The sequence below is a fragment of the Sciurus vulgaris genome, assembly GCF_902686455.1.
Source record: "Sciurus vulgaris genome assembly, chromosome: 1".
NCBI classification, from domain to species: Eukaryota; Metazoa; Chordata; class Mammalia; order Rodentia; family Sciuridae; genus Sciurus; species Sciurus vulgaris.
The window spans coordinates 11,329,274-11,347,849 of NC_136461.1; the positions used below are offsets into that span (position 1 = coordinate 11,329,274).

At 40.0% G+C, this 18,576-nt stretch overlaps 1 protein-coding gene across 1 annotated transcript in view; it reads right to left on the minus strand.

Moving 5' to 3' along the window:
* Positions 1–13,072, minus strand: part of FBXO42 (F-box protein 42) — a 98,979-nt gene extending 85,907 nt beyond the window's left edge. The window contains exon 1 of the mRNA XM_079117359.1: positions 12,858–13,072. The gene's annotated coding sequence lies outside the window, so the exon portion shown is untranslated. The remainder of the gene's footprint in view (positions 1–12,857) is intronic.
* Between the last annotated feature and the right edge of the window lie 5,504 nt (positions 13,073–18,576).

Here is an 18,576-nt window from a genome sequence, read left to right on the forward strand (position 1 = left end):
TATTATTATTGAATTTGGGAAGATCAAATATATCAATATCTCTCCAAAGAAAGTATACTTATGAAATATATGAAAAGATTTAATGGACAAAATCTTGCTATAACATTACTTGGATAGTAAGCAAATAAAGTTATCCTCTTGCACCCTGAAAAATAAATCTTACTTGGTTTAATTCTTCCTATCAACAATATGAACGCTTTTGATAAAATGAATAAAATTATCAGGCAACAGGCCACGCAAAAGTGGTGGCACACACCTGTAATCCCCGCAGCTCCGGAGGCTGAGGCAGGAGGATCTCGAGTTCAAAGTCAACCTCAACAAAAGTAAGGTGCTAAGCAACTCAGTGAGACCGTCTCTAAAAATACAAAAAAGGGCTGGGGATGTGGTTCAGTGGTCCAGTGCCCCAGAGTTCAATCCCCAGTACCAAAAAAAAAAAAAAACAAAACAAAACACCAAACTATCAGGCAATAGTTACTATAGTATACTGAGGTCTTAACAATGAGAAGATCAATGGCTTTTTCCAACAGATTTCAATTCAGCCACTTGAGCTACTTGTTCCTAAAATATCCCCAAATCTTTTCCTATCTCTGATCTTTGCTCTTGCTGGCCACCCGTCTCTATGAAATACCCTTCTCCATTTGCTAGTATGGTGAATTCCTACTCCTTATCTAAGAGTTACCTCTTCTGGGAAGTTCTGTTTCCTCTAGCCAATGAAGCCCTTCTTCTGGCCTTCAATTTGTTTTACATAATATCCTCATTATCTTAAAGTTGTGCAAATACTTGTCAAGTGATGTGGCCTATAAGACCTAGGCCAACATTAGATAAATAATACAGATAGCGTCTACTTTTCACCACCTCACAAGTTATAATTCTGCTCCTGTGTCACTTGCCTAATTAAAACCAACATTTCACTAGCCATTGCTATGGTTTCCAATGAGGTAGAAACAAAGGCAACAGCACAAAGACAATCAATATGTCTGTAACATGCAAAGCCAGCTGTCCTGTTATGTGTTGTATTACAATGTACTTCAGACAGGGGGTGCTGTGGCTAGACCCAAACTTAAGGGTCAGCATGTAAAAGGATGGAATCAGAAAAGCTCATTTCCATCGCTGATCCTTAAATTTGCTACAATCTCAGGGACACCGATTTTGTGTATTGTATCAACTATCTGGTAAAAATAATAATCTGCCAGAAATTTCAAAAGGTGGTATTTTGTGCCATTTCTTTAAAAACAAGCAAAGATTGTGCAGGATACAACGTTTTCAAAGAAAATACATAATATTAAATTCAGGTGGTGTATAATATTAAATTCAGAAAGATATGTGGAAAGCAAATTTTTACTTCAGTTTAAGATAATTCTTGGGCTGGGGAGATAGCTCAGTTGGTAGAGTGCTTGCCTTGTAAGCACAAGGCCCTGGGTTCAATCCCCAGCACCCAAAAAAAAAAAAAGATAATTCTTTTGTGCTGGGGATTGAACTCAGGGCCTTGTGCTCGCAAGGCAAGCACTCTACCAACTGAGCTATCTCCCCAGCGCTTAAGATGATTCTTGGGCTGAGGATGTGGCTTAGTGGTAGAGTGCTTACCTAGTATGTATGAGGTCCTGAGTCCAATCCCCAGCAATTAAAAAAAAAAAAAAAAAAAAAAAAAAATTCTCTAGTTAAGACTAATAGAAGCTGGGGTTGTAGCTCAGTGGTAGCACGCTTGCCTAGCATGTGTGAGGCACTGGGTTCAATTCTCAGCCCACGTTTAAAAAAATGAATAAAATAAAGGTATTGTGTCCATCTACAACTTAAAAACAAAAAAAGAAAAGAAAAAGACTAATACGCCCTGGGAACATCTCCCTGATGCCTGGAGCTCTAAGCAGCTCATTTATAGATGGTCTTTAAAAGAACCTAGGACTGCCAGGCGCTGTGGCACACGCCTATAATCTCAGTGAGTAGGGAGGCTGAGGCAGGAGGATCACAACTTCCAGGTCAGTCACAGCAATTTAGCAAGGCTCTAAATAACTCAGTGAGAACCAATCTCAAAATGAAAACATTAAAATGGCTGGGGATGAACCTCAGTGCTGAAGTGCCCCGGGTTCAATCTGAGTATCAAAAACAAAACCAAAACAAAATAAAAACATGACTGCCCTGTAAGCCCAGTGGCTCAGGAGGCTGAGGCAAGAGAATCACAAGTTAGAGGCCAGTCTCAGAAACACAGCATGATCCTGTCTCAAAAATAAAAAAAGGACTAGGGATGTAGCTCAGTGGTAAAGCAACCCTAGATTCAATCCCCAGGAACAAAAGCAAGCAAGCAAGCAAACACCCAGTAAATGGAGTTTTAGAGGGGTAAACAATGATCTGCAACATTATCAGGAAGAAAAACATGTTTATAAAACTATTTAGATTAGCATGGTGAGCTAAATAACTCCAGAGACCTGGGAGATTGAGGCAGGAGGACTGCAAGTTCAAGGTCAGCCTTGGCAACCACAGGGAAAAAATACATTTTAAGATAAAGTACCTTTATTTTATTTATTTTTATGTGGTGCTGAGGATCAAACCCAGTGCCTCATGCATGTGGGGCACTCTACCACTGAGCCATAATTGCAGTCCAAAAAAAATACATTTTAAACTGTTAAGTTACCTATGAGTTTGTATAAGGGACTTAAAATTAAATGTGTTAAATACTATGAAAAAGTCAAAAAAAACAAACATTACACATGGGAAAAGATGAGATAAAAAATGCTAAGTTGCTACATTGCTGAGACTGGCCTCAAACTTGCAATCCTTCTGCCTTAGTCTCCAGAATTGCCGGGATCACAGAACTGCACCACCATGCCTGGCAAACTTCATTTTTAAAGAACTAATTTCTGAAAATTCCCAACTTCATCTGGTATCACCAGAATCCCTCAAACTCAAGTTAATTCTTGATTAAACATTCTCTTGGTCTCTACTATATTCCTGACCCCTCATTTTGTGGTTCTTTTCTCCTTTCAGACCCAAAATATGATGATTGTTCCAAAGATTCCATGTTTTGTCTTCCCTTGCCTTGCTACATTTTATCCTCAGGCAATTGCACAGTTCAAATATAACCTGTAAGTAAAGAACTCAACTAGATTATGAGATCTTTGAGTTTAGAAATTGATCTGCTCATCTGGCCAAGGGTATAGATTCAATTAAACATTTGTTCAAAAGGCTGGATGGATGGATAGTTTCAAAACTTATCTCTAGGCCTGATCCTCCTAAACTCCGGGGCTCTTCCTTTTCGTATTTTCAGTTACCTCTGGACACCGGATACCACACGTTCATACTGGGCATTTTCCGAGTCACCTGCTTATCTATCTTCCTGCTTCTCTGACATAAAACCTGAGGCATCATCTTTTGCTTTTCCTCTTTTCTTTCCTCCCACAACTGATCAGTTGTTAAATTTTTCTCACAGTCACCTTTCTTCCAGTTCCTTCCTCTGCTGCCCTTGTCAAGCCTACATCTTCTCTTCACTACCTCAACAGAGAGGATGACCCCATTTCCCGCCTCCTCACTCCTACCCTCTCCAATCTACCCTTAAATTGCTGCAGGATTAATTTCACGATGCAAAGTTGTTTGGTCATTTCTGTTTTTGTGATGCTGGGATTGGGCCCAGGGCCTTGCTCCTTCCACTGCTAAGCCACTACCCTCCACTTTCAAGATGGAAACATGGACCAAAAACCTTACTGAGGGCAAAAAACAAAAACAAGCACTTTAGTTGATTCTTGATGAAATTCTTTAAAATTAAAGATCTTTCACTTTTTTTTGTTGTTGTTGTTTTGCGGTGCTGGGGATCTGAACCCAGGGCCTTGTACTTGCGTAGGCAAACACCCTACCAACTGAGCCATATCCCCAGCCCTCACGTTTTTTTTTATTGTTGTTGTTGTTGTTTTGGGGGGGTACTGGGGATTGAACTCAGGGCCTTGTGCTTGCAAGGCAAGCACTCTACCAGCTGAGCTATCTTCCCAGCCCTCACATATTATTTTTTAAGAGTGTTTTTGCATGTTTTTATTGTAGAAAATATAAAACTTTCCCCATTAACCATTTTTAAGTGTAGAGTTCAGGAGCTTTAAGAGCATTCACACGCTGTGCAGCTGAAACTCCAGACCCATTCAATCCCCCATTCTCCCTTCCCCAAAGCCTCTGGCAACCGCCATGCTAGGTCTGTCTCTACCAATGTGACCACCTCATGTAAGTGTAATCATACAATATTCCTCCTCTTATGTCTAGCTTATTTCACATGGTGTAACATTTCCCAGGTTCATCCATAACTGCTAAAATCTCAAAAGAGCATTATTTGTCAACATTTATCAATGCATAAGCCAGGTGACCTACACATTCCACTTCTAGAAATGTGCCTGGTATAAACCTGGGCACAATCATAAAAAGGATGCTCAATGCAGAGTTACTTGAACAGTAAAACAAGAAAGGAAACATCCACTATTAGGAGAATGAATAAACAAATTCTGATACAACCATAAATCTAAGCAGCTATTAGGAGGTGCATCTGTATGTACTAACTTCAGAAGAGTACTCAACAACATACTGTGAAGTAAAAAAAGCCATTCTGCCTAAAAAAAAAAAAAAAAAAAAAAAAAAAAAAGTGAGTGTAAACTATCTTGTAACCACAGGAAAAAATACATTTCAAACTGCTAAAAGTAGTTATTATATATGATAGTTTGTATAAAGGACTTTCTTTCTACAAAGGACTTTGTTACTTAAGGCAGTTTATATTTTGTACTTTATTGTATCATGTAAATTGGTTACAACAAACACCTATTATGTAATTTTCAAATGTCTCCCAAGTCCAATTTAGTTCTTTTTTTTTTTTTTTTTTGCAGTGCTAGGGATTGAACCAGGGCCATGAGAGGGCCAGCACTCTACCAACTGAGCTGTATCCTCAGCCCTCCTTCCTTCTTTCAATCTTTTCTTTTTTATTTTAGTGCTAGGGATTGAATCCAGGGGCATTCTACCTCTGAGCTATATCCCCAATCTGTTAATTGTGAGACAGGGTCCTGATTATCTAGGCTGGCTTCAAACTTGTGATTCTCCCATCTCTGCCCCTGCCTCTCAGTAACTGAGATTGCAGGTATGTGCCACTGCACCTGGCTTGTTCTGATTTTTAAGCTTATGTAAAAATATATCTGTGTAGAAAATCCCATAGTTTAATTTTATTTACTTACTTACTTACTTACTTATTTATGGCACTGGGCACTGAACCCAGGATCTTAAGCATGCTAAGCATCTGCTCTATCACCCCCGGTCTATAGTCCAATTTTAAAACAAGACACCAGGACACTTAACAATATTCCTGACAAAAATTTAAAAAACAGCAATTTGTAATATTTAGAATCAAAATGCTGAGTGGTTTACATATTACACCTGTGTATCTTTAAGTACAGGGAAAAAAGCAAACAAACCTTATACAAAAGGGTGTTTTCTAAAGAAAACTAAACACCAAGGTTTAATACAATAGCTCAAGATTGTTCAAATTTTGTCCTTTTTTTTAAGCTTCACTACTTCAAAAAGAAAATCTAGGGGGAAAGAAGGGAAAGAAAGAAAAGATAAGAGGGAATGAGACTGATCAAATTATGTGCATGTACAAATATGACATAATGAATCTCACTACTGTATAATCACAATGCACCAGTAAAAATAATTTTAAAAAGAAAATGTAGGGCTGGGGTTATTCACAGCTCAGTGGGAGAGTACTTGCCTAGCATGTGTAAGGCCCCAGGCTCAATCCCCAGCATGGCAAAAAAGGAAGGAAAAAAAAAAAAAAAGAAAGATAGTCTATACAACAAACGTATCTTTAACATTAAGCAGAAGAGACAATAAAAGGACACATAAAATATGGATAAAACATGGCTCCATTAATGTAAAGTTGATAAAACAGGCAAAATGAAGCTAGTATTTAAGGATACTATGTAAATAGGTGGTAAAACCATTAAGAAAAGCAAGGAAATTATCACAAAAGGTAAGCGGTTGTAAACAGAGTGGTGCCTTGGACACCAGCAATGTTCTTTCTTAACCTGAACAATGGTCACACAGGTGTTTGCTTATTATCTTTTAGACTTCATGTTTTATGCGCTCATCTGTATTTCTTACAATACAAAGAAATCTAGCTAAACTCGACTTTTAATAATATTGAATAATGTGTAAACACTTCTGCAACTGAACTTTCCTTCTGAACTCATGCTCACATATTTCCCAAAACAATTTCTACTGAGTGCACAGCAAAACAAATCTGTCAAAGGTAGAAGAAAATCATTAGAAACTGAGATAAAAAGGAGAAATTTCAGTGGAAATCTTTTATGAGTTCAATACTTCTCAAATGTTAATGTGAATCTAGTTCATACTATAAATTTGGATACAGTAAGCCTGGGGTACAACGTCACATTCTGGCTTCTAACTTTAATGATGCCAATGTCTGTGAATTTTGAGTAACAAGGTCTTAAGTAAACATTAAAATACTGCTGGTGGCCAGAGGTGGATATGCAGGTGTAATCCCAGCTACTTGGGAGGCTGAGGCTGGAGGATTGCCAAATTCAAAGCCAGCCAGGGCTACTTAGCAAGACCCTATCTCGAAATAAAAAAGGGCTAAGATGTAACTCAATGAGAGAACACTTGTCTAGTAAACAAACCCAAAGGAGGAAAAGAAAAAGACCTAACATCATCTATTATATTCTATCTTGCACACACACTTTCAACTTCTCCCATTATCTTTCTTCAAAAAGTCCTTCCATTTACTCTTATCCCCAGGCTAAGTCAGTAACTGTCATCTACACTTACTCTGCAGTAGCAGACACCTAACTAACTTCCTTGACTCTGGGCTCTTTTCCAGTATCTGTTCCAGAAAGTGTTCTGTTGTCTCTAGGAATTCACTAAATGTGGACTAGAAGCACAGGGGAAGGATTCAAAACTACAAACCTACAATGCTTCTATGAAGTCTCTTAGTTTGCATATAAAGACGCTTCCCCACTGACACACACCAATATTCTGCAAAAGAAAAAAAAATTTAACATGATGCTGTGAGGGGGTAGAAAATTTCATTTCCACTTGTCTTTTTTCCAGGGATGTTTACAGCAAAACAATGCTCTCCTGCTCCTGCCTAAAATCCTCACCTTCCTAGACCAGGAGAGTACCTGTTCCATCACAAGCAAGAGTTGAGATTTCTTTGTGTGACTTCTCCATAACCAGAATATAAATCCATGAAAAGTAGATAATGTCTTGACTGCTCCTTACAGGAAACCTAAAGGATAGTAGCATTTGCACATAAAGTAAACCTTTGGTTCACAAGATTGCCTGGTCATAAAAATCACCTAGTAGGTAGAATTCCTGGAGACTGTTTCATGTGGAGATGGATCCAGGAACCTTAATTTTACCAACCAGCACTGCAGATGCAAGTTCTGAAAAGTGCCAATCATACTTCTAAAACCTAAATTATACCATAATCTGTTATTACAATGTAAGTAATAAAGCATTATTTACCAACATCTATCAAAAGGACAAAAGTTGAACAAATCCTACTGTACCTAAAAGCTGTGAAAATGAGTAAGGATTTCCTGTCTCAATGTGGTTCATCTCCATGATATAGTAAGTGAAAAGAGCAAGGTGCTGAAGAGATTATGCAGTAGGGCAAAATTGGGTGCAAGAAAAAAGAAAAAGGAAGGTATGTAGAGAATTCTGCAAAAATAAACATTGAAACTACCAACCAAAGACTACTAAAAAAACAGGAGGATGGTCCAAGCCCCAGCTATGTAACAACCCCTCACAATTCCTCCTCAGGGTCCAGCTCTGAAAGTGGCAGTGGTTTTCAGGTGGTAACCTCTCCTCCCTATCTTTAGAAGTCCCTTTGTTCCCCCATCCCTTGAGGTAACTGTTTCATCCTACAGTTACTAATCTCTAAATTATCTCCACCTACTCTTTTTTTGCCCTTTTAATCTGGCAACACATATGTAACCAATTCCCTGTATTAAATCCTTTCTGTTTGAAATATCTAACATGGTTTCCAGTTTGGGCTGGATCCTGATGGAAAGAATATTCTAAGGATATAAAGAACTACACAGAAATCTTAAATTTGTCTCAGAAATTTTGTTAGTAGCAATACGGATAGTATATTTTAAATCTTTATATATACATAGGATAAAGCAAATAATTGTTAACACTATTAAAACCAAGTTCTTCAATTTAAGAGGCATGTCAAAAGGATACATCATCTTAAATAGGCATATATTGGCCAAATTTCTGCATCAAAAGACTAATGGCTATAACTAAGTGTAAAATAATGAATAAATTAAAATCCATGTGCCTACAGTAATACAGAAAGTAGCAAAGAAATGTATTTACCACAACTGAGGTGACAACTGCACCAATTCTTTACTAAGAAACTTTATAATGAAAAGCACAGAATTATTTTGTCTTAGAGAATAAAGAAACAAATTTGGAAGAACATGCTATACTAATGAGTTCCTTAAAACAAATAAAATAAAATTATCCTAAATATTAAATATTCTAAGGAAATATTACTAAAATTTGTTTGCCTTTATAGAAAATAAATGAACTACCTCAAATCTACATATTACTAGAAGTGAAAATAAGTTACTGTCAGGGGCAGGGGATGTAGTTCAGTGGTAGAGTGAGAGCTAGCAACAGAAAAGAGAAGTTAGTCTAAGCTAATCTACAATCCAGAACAGGAAAATTTACAAGTGACTACTGCTTTATATAATACCTACATATTTAAAGTATTTCTATATATTTATGTATATTACATGTTTATATACTCACATTTTTAGATATTTTCATATGTATAATTATACACACGAGTATGTGTGTGTCTATCAAGGTACAAGATACTGAGTCAGGTGGGGTGGCACTTTCTTGTAATCCCAGTGACTTGGAAGGCAGGCTGAGGCAGGAGGACTATAGGTTCAAGGCTTGCCTCAGCAACTTAGCAAAGCCCTGTATCAAAATTAAAAAAAAATGGCTAGGGATATGGCTCATTTCTAACCCTGGTACCAAAAAAAAAAAAGACAAGATACTTCCACATCTGAAGCAAAGAATGAACAATACTGGGAAAAAAATTCAACAGAGAACTTAGAAGAAAACATTGCAAATTAAAAGCATAAATTTAATATAAGAACAATCAGAAATCAAAGCAAATTTGCTTTCTAATACATGTATGAATAAGGAAGTAAAATTAAAGGTACAGGAGGGCCATTAAATCTAAATGTTACAAAACTTTTAGAGAATGTCACAGGAAGCGTTTAATAAAAAATAAACTGCATTATGAGCTAACACAGGGCGATTTTAAACTGATTTGTACATAGGTTATACTCTCCTACATGTAACTGTCACAATACAGAAAAATGAACACACTACTTTTCTGTCAACCATAACCTTAAAGCAGGCATTTTCAGTGAAGATAAAGATGGCAAGTATTCAAATAACAGTGCCACATAAAGATTCTACTTGATTCAAAAATATATAAAATTCTTGCAATACAGAGAACATGCTAAATTATTAAAACTACAGCACTAAGGTACATAACTTTTATTGAGATATACAGAAGTTCATTTTCAGAGATGTTAAGCAACCTCAATTCACAGAAATTCTATGAAGCACTTTAGTGTTAATTCTGGCTTAAGCTTCCAGTTTTACCCAAAGAGCAATAAAACTGTCTCATTTTATTAATTATTGGGAAAAAGGTAACCACCTATAGTTGACATTCTAAGGGACGACAACTTAACATTAATTAAATATGATCAAAATATACAGTGCCTCTTGTGCTAGTTGGCAAAACAAAAACAAAAAGTCTCACTCTAAACTTCTCACCACTTAGTAATCTGAGATATTTTAATTGCAGCTGCAATGTTTGTGTTTGCTGCCTGTGCTTCTGACTCACTTAGAAAGGTTCTCCCAAGACTGCTGAATTTTTGAGAATGCAGAAATCATAACTAGGGCATATTGTGTGGGAAGTGTCATGACAGTGAATGAATAAAACGGGAAAGAATTGACGACAGAATTTTTTAAAAAGTTTTTATAAAAAACAAGTCACTCACAAAAGGCAGACTTTCTTGCAGATAGACTGGGGAAAGTCCTGCCAACTCCGAGAAGCCTTCCTTGACTCCCATGGCTGGATTCAATGCACTTTAAAAAAAATTTTTTTTTAGTTGTCAATGGACATTTTATTTATTTATTTATTTATTTATTTACATTTTATTTATTTATTTATATGGTGCTGAGAAGCGAACTCAATGCCTCACACATGCCAGGCAAGCGCTCTACCACTGAGCAACAACCCAGCCCTTCAATGCACTTCTTGTTATTTATTTATTTATTTATTTATTTATTTATTTATTTATTTATTTATTTATTTATTTATTTATTTTTGGTACTGGAGATTGAACCCAGGGACACCAGACCACTGAGTCACATCCCCAGCCCTATTTTTGTATTTTATTTAAAGACTGGGTCTCATTGAGTTGCTTAGCACCACACTATTGCTGAGGCTGGCTTTGAACTCACTATCTTCCTTCAGCCTCCTGAGTCGCTGCAATGCACTTCTTATACTACAATAAGCTTAAGGGTTTTCCTTGTCCAGCTTCCCAACCAGACTTCTTCAGGCAACTTCACACCAAAAGCTGCCTGACCTTAGCATCATTAGTATCTCTTTTCCCAAAATATCTGGTACAGACAGTGCCCTTCAATAAGGATTTCATAAAATAGAAATAATCGTACATTTACCTTTTATTTTACATCCACGAAGCACTTTCACAAACATTACCTCTTATGACCCACATAACTACCTTATGAAGTGGGAATGGCATTATTTAACCAAATGGTTTCTGGCTTCTTAGAAGAGTTGTTGATTCACTAAAACAACCCTGAAATCACAAAAATAAGCACATATTTGTTCTGAGACAGCCTCTCCTTGGAACCTCAATATTTTCATGAAACTCAGGCTTTGCTAGCATTTTCTTTGCTTGCTCTTCATAATAAGTACCAATCACACAGTTCTGAATCTTACTGAGGGTTTAAACTACATAAAGAGACATTAAAGGCCCTCCTAGATTACAGCATCCTAAGCTATTTTTCCTGATCCTGTTCTCCTTGTAAGTGAGAGTGGTAAAGAATTACAAAAGTAGAAATGGTGGGGAGAGAATGATGTCATGGATGTCATGAAGTTGCATCAATATCTAATGATGATTTAGCACAACAATGCAACATATAATGCCAAGAAGCATATTCTCAAGCCACCAGGATGTTTTACTGCATTAATTTCAAAATTATTAACAAATTAATATGTTTTTCTACTGTTAGTGCAAGTTTAATTCTTTAGCAAAGGCACTAAAAAAACCTACAAATTTCTACGGAAAGCACCTGGATTTAAGAATCAAAAAGGGAAAAAAAAATGCTCAAAGTATTAGTCAATATTAAACTAAACAGCTGCCATTTTAACAATTAAAAGCTTTTTGAAGTGCAAAACACACCCATGGGTCAATGTAGATTGAATAATAAGCTTATATTGGGTTTGTCAAAAGCAAACAGATACAGGGTATAAAATGACTACATACAATAGAAAAGACACCCAACCAGATTATACACATGAATAAACTCAAAGTTAGCAATTTGACACACGGCATCACTATTCAACGTAAGAGGTACAGACTGAATTCTAAATGATGGTATTTCTTCTCAAATTTTCCTTGTCTCTTTAAATTCATGATGTCATCTTTCTTAAGCACAAGCAAAACCAAAGGTGTATGTTACAAAAGGTATTTTGTGAGTCCAAGCAAAAGCAATGGCCACCACCATTCCCCATAGCACAATTACCAATGAAGTCATTATTTCTCAAGGCTTCAAATCAGCTTCCCTACCTGAGAGAAACTAAGCCAAAGGCTCCCAATTAGCATTTGAACAACAAAAAGTTATTCTCAAAAAAAAAAAAAAAAATTAACCAGCACTGTATAATGTAGCTGCCAGCAAGTGAGAACTGGTAATGTGTCTGGATCTTCATCTAGCTCGGTCGGAAGCCCACCACAGAAAAGTGCAAACACTTAGGCAATTAAGAAATGAAGCTTTTATTTTCCTAATAAAAGTCGGGAGATCCAACAGACAAAGCAATGGTTATTCCACAGCTTAACAATCCAAAGGTTTCAAATGAACTCCAAGAGCGCTGAAGTTATCCTGCACACTACCGAGATCTCACAATGGTGTTTTCTTCATTTACAAATCGCCCCTACACTCAACCGTTCCCTCTGCACAATTCTCACCAAGAAAAGCCGTCTTCAGTCACAACGTGGACTGCAGTCTCAAGCAAGGAGCTCTGCAGTTCCCACCTCCCTAAGGGAACACTCAAGTATCTACGGGTTAGGAAAGGCTGCTCGTGCTTTATTTTGCAAGCCAATTCCAAAATCAACCCTCTGCAGCTGCAGCTTCAGAGATGCGGGCCCCTCGCCGCGGACCCAATTTTGGAGGGCACGGGTCGCCAGCTCCTCTCGCACGGAGTTAAGGGTTCGGGGGGCGGGGTTAGAGCCTATCTGACACCCCTAAAGCCATCCTTGCCCTGGCCACACACCCCTTCCAGGACCGAGTGAGGGGACGAAAACCGCCCAGCTGAGAAGGGACGGGCTCGCTCCGCTCCCAAGGGCTGGATGGAAAGGGGCTCTCCTTTTCCCCGCCTCACCCAGGGGAGCCGAGGATGACGACAGCAAGGGCCAGACAGGCCAGGACCGACCCCTGCGCAGGATGCCGGGCCTGCGCCGGACCCCGCGCCCACTGCCCCCGGGGCATAAAAGGGCAGGAGGCGCCGGCTGCCAGCCGCGGCTCGGGAGGGGGAGAGGCCTCACCTGGCCCAGCCCGCTCCACGCTCTCGGGTTCGCTCCGCTGGCGACTGTGGGGAGGGAGCCGGGGACAGGGCCAGAGCAGAGGCGCTCTGCCCCAGGCCGCGCTGGCCGTGCTCGGGGATCCTCACAGCTGGCGGGACCCCGAGCCGCCCGGAGCCGCCATCTTCCTCCACTCAAACGCCGCCGCCGCCGCTGCTGCTGCTCTGGCCAGGAGAAGACAGCACTGAACGCGCATGCGTCAAGACTCAGCGCGGAGGACGCGCGCGCACTCACGTCAGCGCGGCGAAAAGGCGCGGCGCGGCCACAGGGCGGCGCCATGTTGAGAAGGGCCGAGGTTTTTCCCGGAGCTTTGAAAGCAACCTAGGGTAGCGTAGCCTCAGACCTGTGTCCACCCTCTTCTACGCTGTCTGGGGCAACAGGGAGGTTTTCCCAATGGTTTGAGACTAAGACGTTTAACCAGGAAATTAATTCTCTCGTGCCCTTGAGGTCCCAGTGAGAACAAGGAGGGCTATGGCCCATGGAAGTACCCTTGGACTTCACTGGGGGAGGGAAACTCACCGCCTTTGGTTGTGCAAGCAAAGCTTTTACAAACTGTTCACAACCACTGTGTGAGTTGTTACTACCTACACTTATCGGATGAAAAAACTAAGGCGTAGAGCCACCCACCTAGCAAAAGAGCGAAGCCGGGAAGAGCCAAGATTCCAACTTAGGCTTGGCTGGTTCCCGGGCCCCTGTACTTCTATTACTGTGACCAGGAGATGCGGCCCACCAAAGTCCCCCTCCACTGGAGCAACTGATGCGCATGTGACAACCTTCAGGAACCTATGTGTTCTGAGGACATGCCAGAGATACTGAGCTCAAAGTTTTCAGTCTTCACACCATAGTGCCTAGCACAGAAGCAACCTTGGGCTGCCAGTCCACTGCCCTGGGGTAAGAGCAGACCTGAGCTATTTGGGGGGACATAGGTCTGGGTCAGAAACCAAATTCTGCAGGTTATGTTGGTAGACTCCTGTGGTTCCAGCTACTCCGGAGGCTGAAGCAAGAATATTGCTTGCGCCCATTAGTTCAAAACCAGCCTGGGCAACATAGCAAGTTCCTGTACCAAAAACAAAAAACTCTGCCTTTTAATTAGGAAATGTCACTACAAAAGGGAAAATTGTTAATTTTAACTGGTAAAAATAATATTTAAATCATGTATTTAAAACCCCAAGTCTAAACCGGGCTTGATGGCACACATGTATAATACAGTCAGCTCCTGAGGCAGGAGGACCACAAGTTCAGGACCAGCCTGAGCAGTTTAGCGAGGCCCAAATAAGCTCAGTAGTAGAGCGCTGCCTAGCAGAGTAGGCCTTGGGTTCCATCTCCATCTCTGTTTTAAAGTAAAGTCATAGTTTTAAAATAAAGTCATAGATAGCCGGGCGTGGTGGCACGTGCCTGTAATCCCAGCTGCTCCGGAGGCTGAGGCAGGATGATTGTGAGTTCAAAGCCAGCCTCAGCAACTTGGTGAGGCCCTAAGCAACTCCGTAAGACCCTGTCTCTAAATAAAATTTTTAAAAAGGGTTGGGGATGTGGTTCAGTGGTCAAGCACCCCTGGGTTCAATCTTTGGTACCAAAAAATATAAAACTAAATAAAGTCATAGAGCTAGGGACGGTGGACAATGCCTGCAATTTCAGACACTCCCGAGGCTGAGGCAAAGGATCACAAATTATGGGCCAGTCTCAGTCATTTAGAGAGACCCTGTATCAATTCTTTTTTAAGAGGTGGGTAGGAGGGCTGGGGAGATAGCTCAGTCAGTAGAGTGCTTGCCTTGCAAGCACAAGGCCCTGGGTTTGATCCCCAGCACCGGGGGAAGAAGAAAAAAGGTGGGTAGGGTGCCCAGAAGGTGGGGCCCTGGGTTCAAACCCCAGTCTCTCTCTCCCACACACACAAGCTTTTTTTAAAAAGTCATAGAATTTGTAAACCTTTCTTCCCAGTAGTACTAGAACTGCTATTAAGTGCTTCCTTTTTAAAATTCTGGTTCCAGAGCCTATCTCAGATCACTGCCTTAGACTTCTTAAAGCTCCCCAGAGATACTGATGCCCAGTCAGGGTTGGAACAGCTAGAGCCTATCAGAACAGGTTGAAATGAAGGATCACTTCACCCCGAATCTCCTAGCTCAAAGATGGCAGGGATTTTTGTCTGTTCTGCTTACTGCTTCATCACCGGCATCTAATAGAGAGACAAGCATACAGCAGGGACTCACTAAATATTTGCTGAATGAAAGAATGAACTGAGAATTTGACAACTAAGGAGGCATGCAGTAAACAAAAATTTATTAAGTAGCTATAATAAGCCAGACAATGTGGCATGTATTTTTAAATAAAACTAACAAGGTCTCTGCCGTCATGAAAGTCTCCTACAATCTACTGGGAAAGACAGACAATAAAGAGAGTTAAGAAGTCAAAACTAAAACTACAAATTGTGTTAAGAACAAAAGTGTTGTTATTAAAGCAAATTACTTTTTTTTTTTTTTTTTTTTTTTGTACTGGGGATTGAACCCAGAGGCACTCAACCACTGAGACACATCCCCAGACCTTTTTTTATTTTTTATTTTAAGACAGGTTCTCATTCTGGGGCTGGCTAAGTGGATGAGGCCAGCTTTGAATTTGCAGCCCTCCTGTCTCAGCCACCTGAGCTGCTGTGACTATAGGCATGCACCACTGCACCTGGCTAAAGCAAATTATTTAAAAATAATCACAGTTGCTGGATGTGGTAGCATATGTCTATAATCCTACAGGCCAGGGAAGCTGAAGCAGGAGGATCACAAGTTCAAAGCCAACCTCAGCAACTTAGCAAGGCCCTAAGCAACTTAGTTAGACCCTGTCCCAAAATAAAAAGGGGGTAGGAGGGATGGGGGGGGGAGAAAAAATAAATAACAGAATGAATCAAAAACTATTACCCTAGGTAAATGTATGATTACAAAAACGGTATGTCTCTACTTTATGTACAGAGAAACAAGATGTATCCCATTTGTTTACAATAAAAATTAATTTAAAAAATAAATAAATAAATAAAAAGGGACCTGGGGATGTGGCTCAGTTGTAAAACACCTCTAGGTTCAACCCCCAGTACCAAAAAATAATAATAATAATCACAGTTGATGTTTACTGAATACTTTATTCGGTGCCAAACACTGCTATGCTGTTTCTGTTATTGTTCTTATTAGATGGATGAGGAGACAGAAGCATTTAGGGATGAAGTACCACACTCATGGTCACAGGCAGGGTTTGAAAACAGGTCTGCCTTCAAAGCCTGTGCTCTTGAATGCTACATAACCTTCCTTCTAACAAATTTAGGGAGATAAGATTGAGGCCAGGCACCAGGTATGGTGGACGTACTCAAAATCTCATGAACTTGGGAGGCTGAGCCAGGAGGATCGGAGGTACAAGGCCAGCCTCAGCAATTTGGTGAAATCCTGTCTCAAAATAAAAAAATAAAAAGGGCTGGGGATGTGGCTCAGTGGGAGAGTGCCCTTGCATTCAATCTCCAGTACCGAAGGGGGGGACAAAAAAAAGATTGTCAAATATGGCTGATTGGACGAAAGACTGGAACTTTCCTCCCAGGTTGTGGAGGCTCAGGGGCAGAAAGGACATGTGATGAAAACTATGTTTCAGGGTAGTCTCTTTGCAGTGAAGGGTGATTGGGACATGACTGGAGAGGAGGGTTGAGGCCAGGCTGAACAGCGGGACTGGAGTCTTTCCAGTAAGTTTACACAAGATGTTTTCTTCCAGTCCACTCCAATAATCAATTACTGAAATTTATTTTGTATGTTTTTACTTAGTTAGAATAAGTAATACATACACATAGTATTACATTTGAAAGACACATAATAAAAATGAAGTCAGGGTTGGGGGCATAGCTCAGTTTTAAAGCACTTACGAAGCAGGTGCAAGACCCTGGGTTCCAACCCCAGCACCACACACAAAAATAATAATAATAATTAGCTAATTCACTTTATCTTACCAGTCCCCAGGTTACCTAGTCAATCCCCTCCCCACCAAGACAGTGTCTGTTACGTCTTCTTTTTACCCTTCCAGAGATTCATGGACACACACACAAAGCAAACCTACAAATAGTAGCATGCTATACACACTACTCTGCACCTTGCTTAAATTAAAAAAAAAAAAAAAAACACACCTTAAGTAGTACTTTGAAATCAGTCAATACCAGTAACTTTAAGACCATCTAAACTTTATTAACAGTTGTATTTTATTCCTTTGTATGAATATGCCATGATTTTTTAAACAAACTTAGTGTTGGACATTTCATTTTTTCAGTCTTCAATACTGGGGTCCAAAGGCATGTACATTTTAGATATTAGTAAACTGCCACTTTGTGTGTGTGTGTGTGTGTGTGTGTGTGTGTGTTGCTGGAGGATCATATCCAGGTGTTCTACCACAAAGTCACCCCCACTCCCACCCTGCCTGCTTGCTCCATCACTATTTCTTAACTGTCTACCTAGCCTCGGCTTGGCCATTATAGCAATTCTCTCACTGTGGGCTTCGTGCTTGATCCCCATCACACATCAGTGTTTTATCTGGTGTATCAAAGGTGCCTGCTGGGTGCATGTTTCCAACATACCAGGCAAACACGAACCATGTTTCAGACATATTACACAAGAAACAGAAGTTGATGACTTAGGGTCTCTGCCTATACATGTGTGCACCACTGTCTTAACTTTCTGAGAGGATGAAACAGCTACTACATTCTCAATTTTAGAGTTTATTCATTCTCATGCCCTCATTTAACAGATGACAAAACAGACCAAGAGAGTCAAGAACTTGCCCAAGGTTACCAGGGTCTCTATGATTAACTAGGGATGGCTTCCTGATTGCCCATTTGGTGGAACAAAATCTTTTTCCTTTGTAGCAAACTGAAATGATTTCCAAGGGTTAGATCTTTCTGGTCTCCCTGAAAACTCTGCTCCAGAAATGTCCTACTAAAGCCTTCCTTAAGGCACACTGCCAAAGAGCAAAACAATAAGGAACTATCTCCCTCTGGTGGTAGCATGCTATACCTACAAAGCCTAAAACCAAGGGGAGCAGGTTGCATTTGGGAGAAACAAACCACACCTCAAGAATAAGTCTTGGGGCTGGGGAGATAGCTCAGCCCGGAAAAAAAAAAAAGAATAAGTCTTAGTTTATGTTTGATGGTTTCATCCACCTTGCTGTCACCAAGATTTAAGATAATTCGCTTCAGAGCAGAGTGGGGTACCGCTTTCATTCCAGTGACTCAGGAGGTGAGGCAGGAGGATCATAAGTTTGAGGACAGCCTTATAAATTTAGCAATGCCTTCAGCAACTTGATGAGACCCTGTCTCAAAATAAAAAAAAATAAAAGGGTGGGGATGTAGCTCAGTGGTAAAGCACCCCTGAGTTCAATCCCCGGTAATAAAATGACAGAAAAAAAATGAGTTCTCTGGAGAATGTATTACAAATAAACATAGTCCCAGAGAATGAATAAGAAAACATCCTTTATCTATGAAGATGGTGAAGCAGCTAACAGAATTAGTTGTTTCAAACAGAGAATTTGAGCTGCTAGAATATCACACAGAGAGGACAATAAGAAATCTAGCCATATGAGTCAAAACGGAAACACCAGGTCAGTTCATATCTAGAAACCAACTTTGGGAGTCTTCAGCCTCAGGGGTGGCGTTATGCTCAGCATCTTACCATGAGCATCT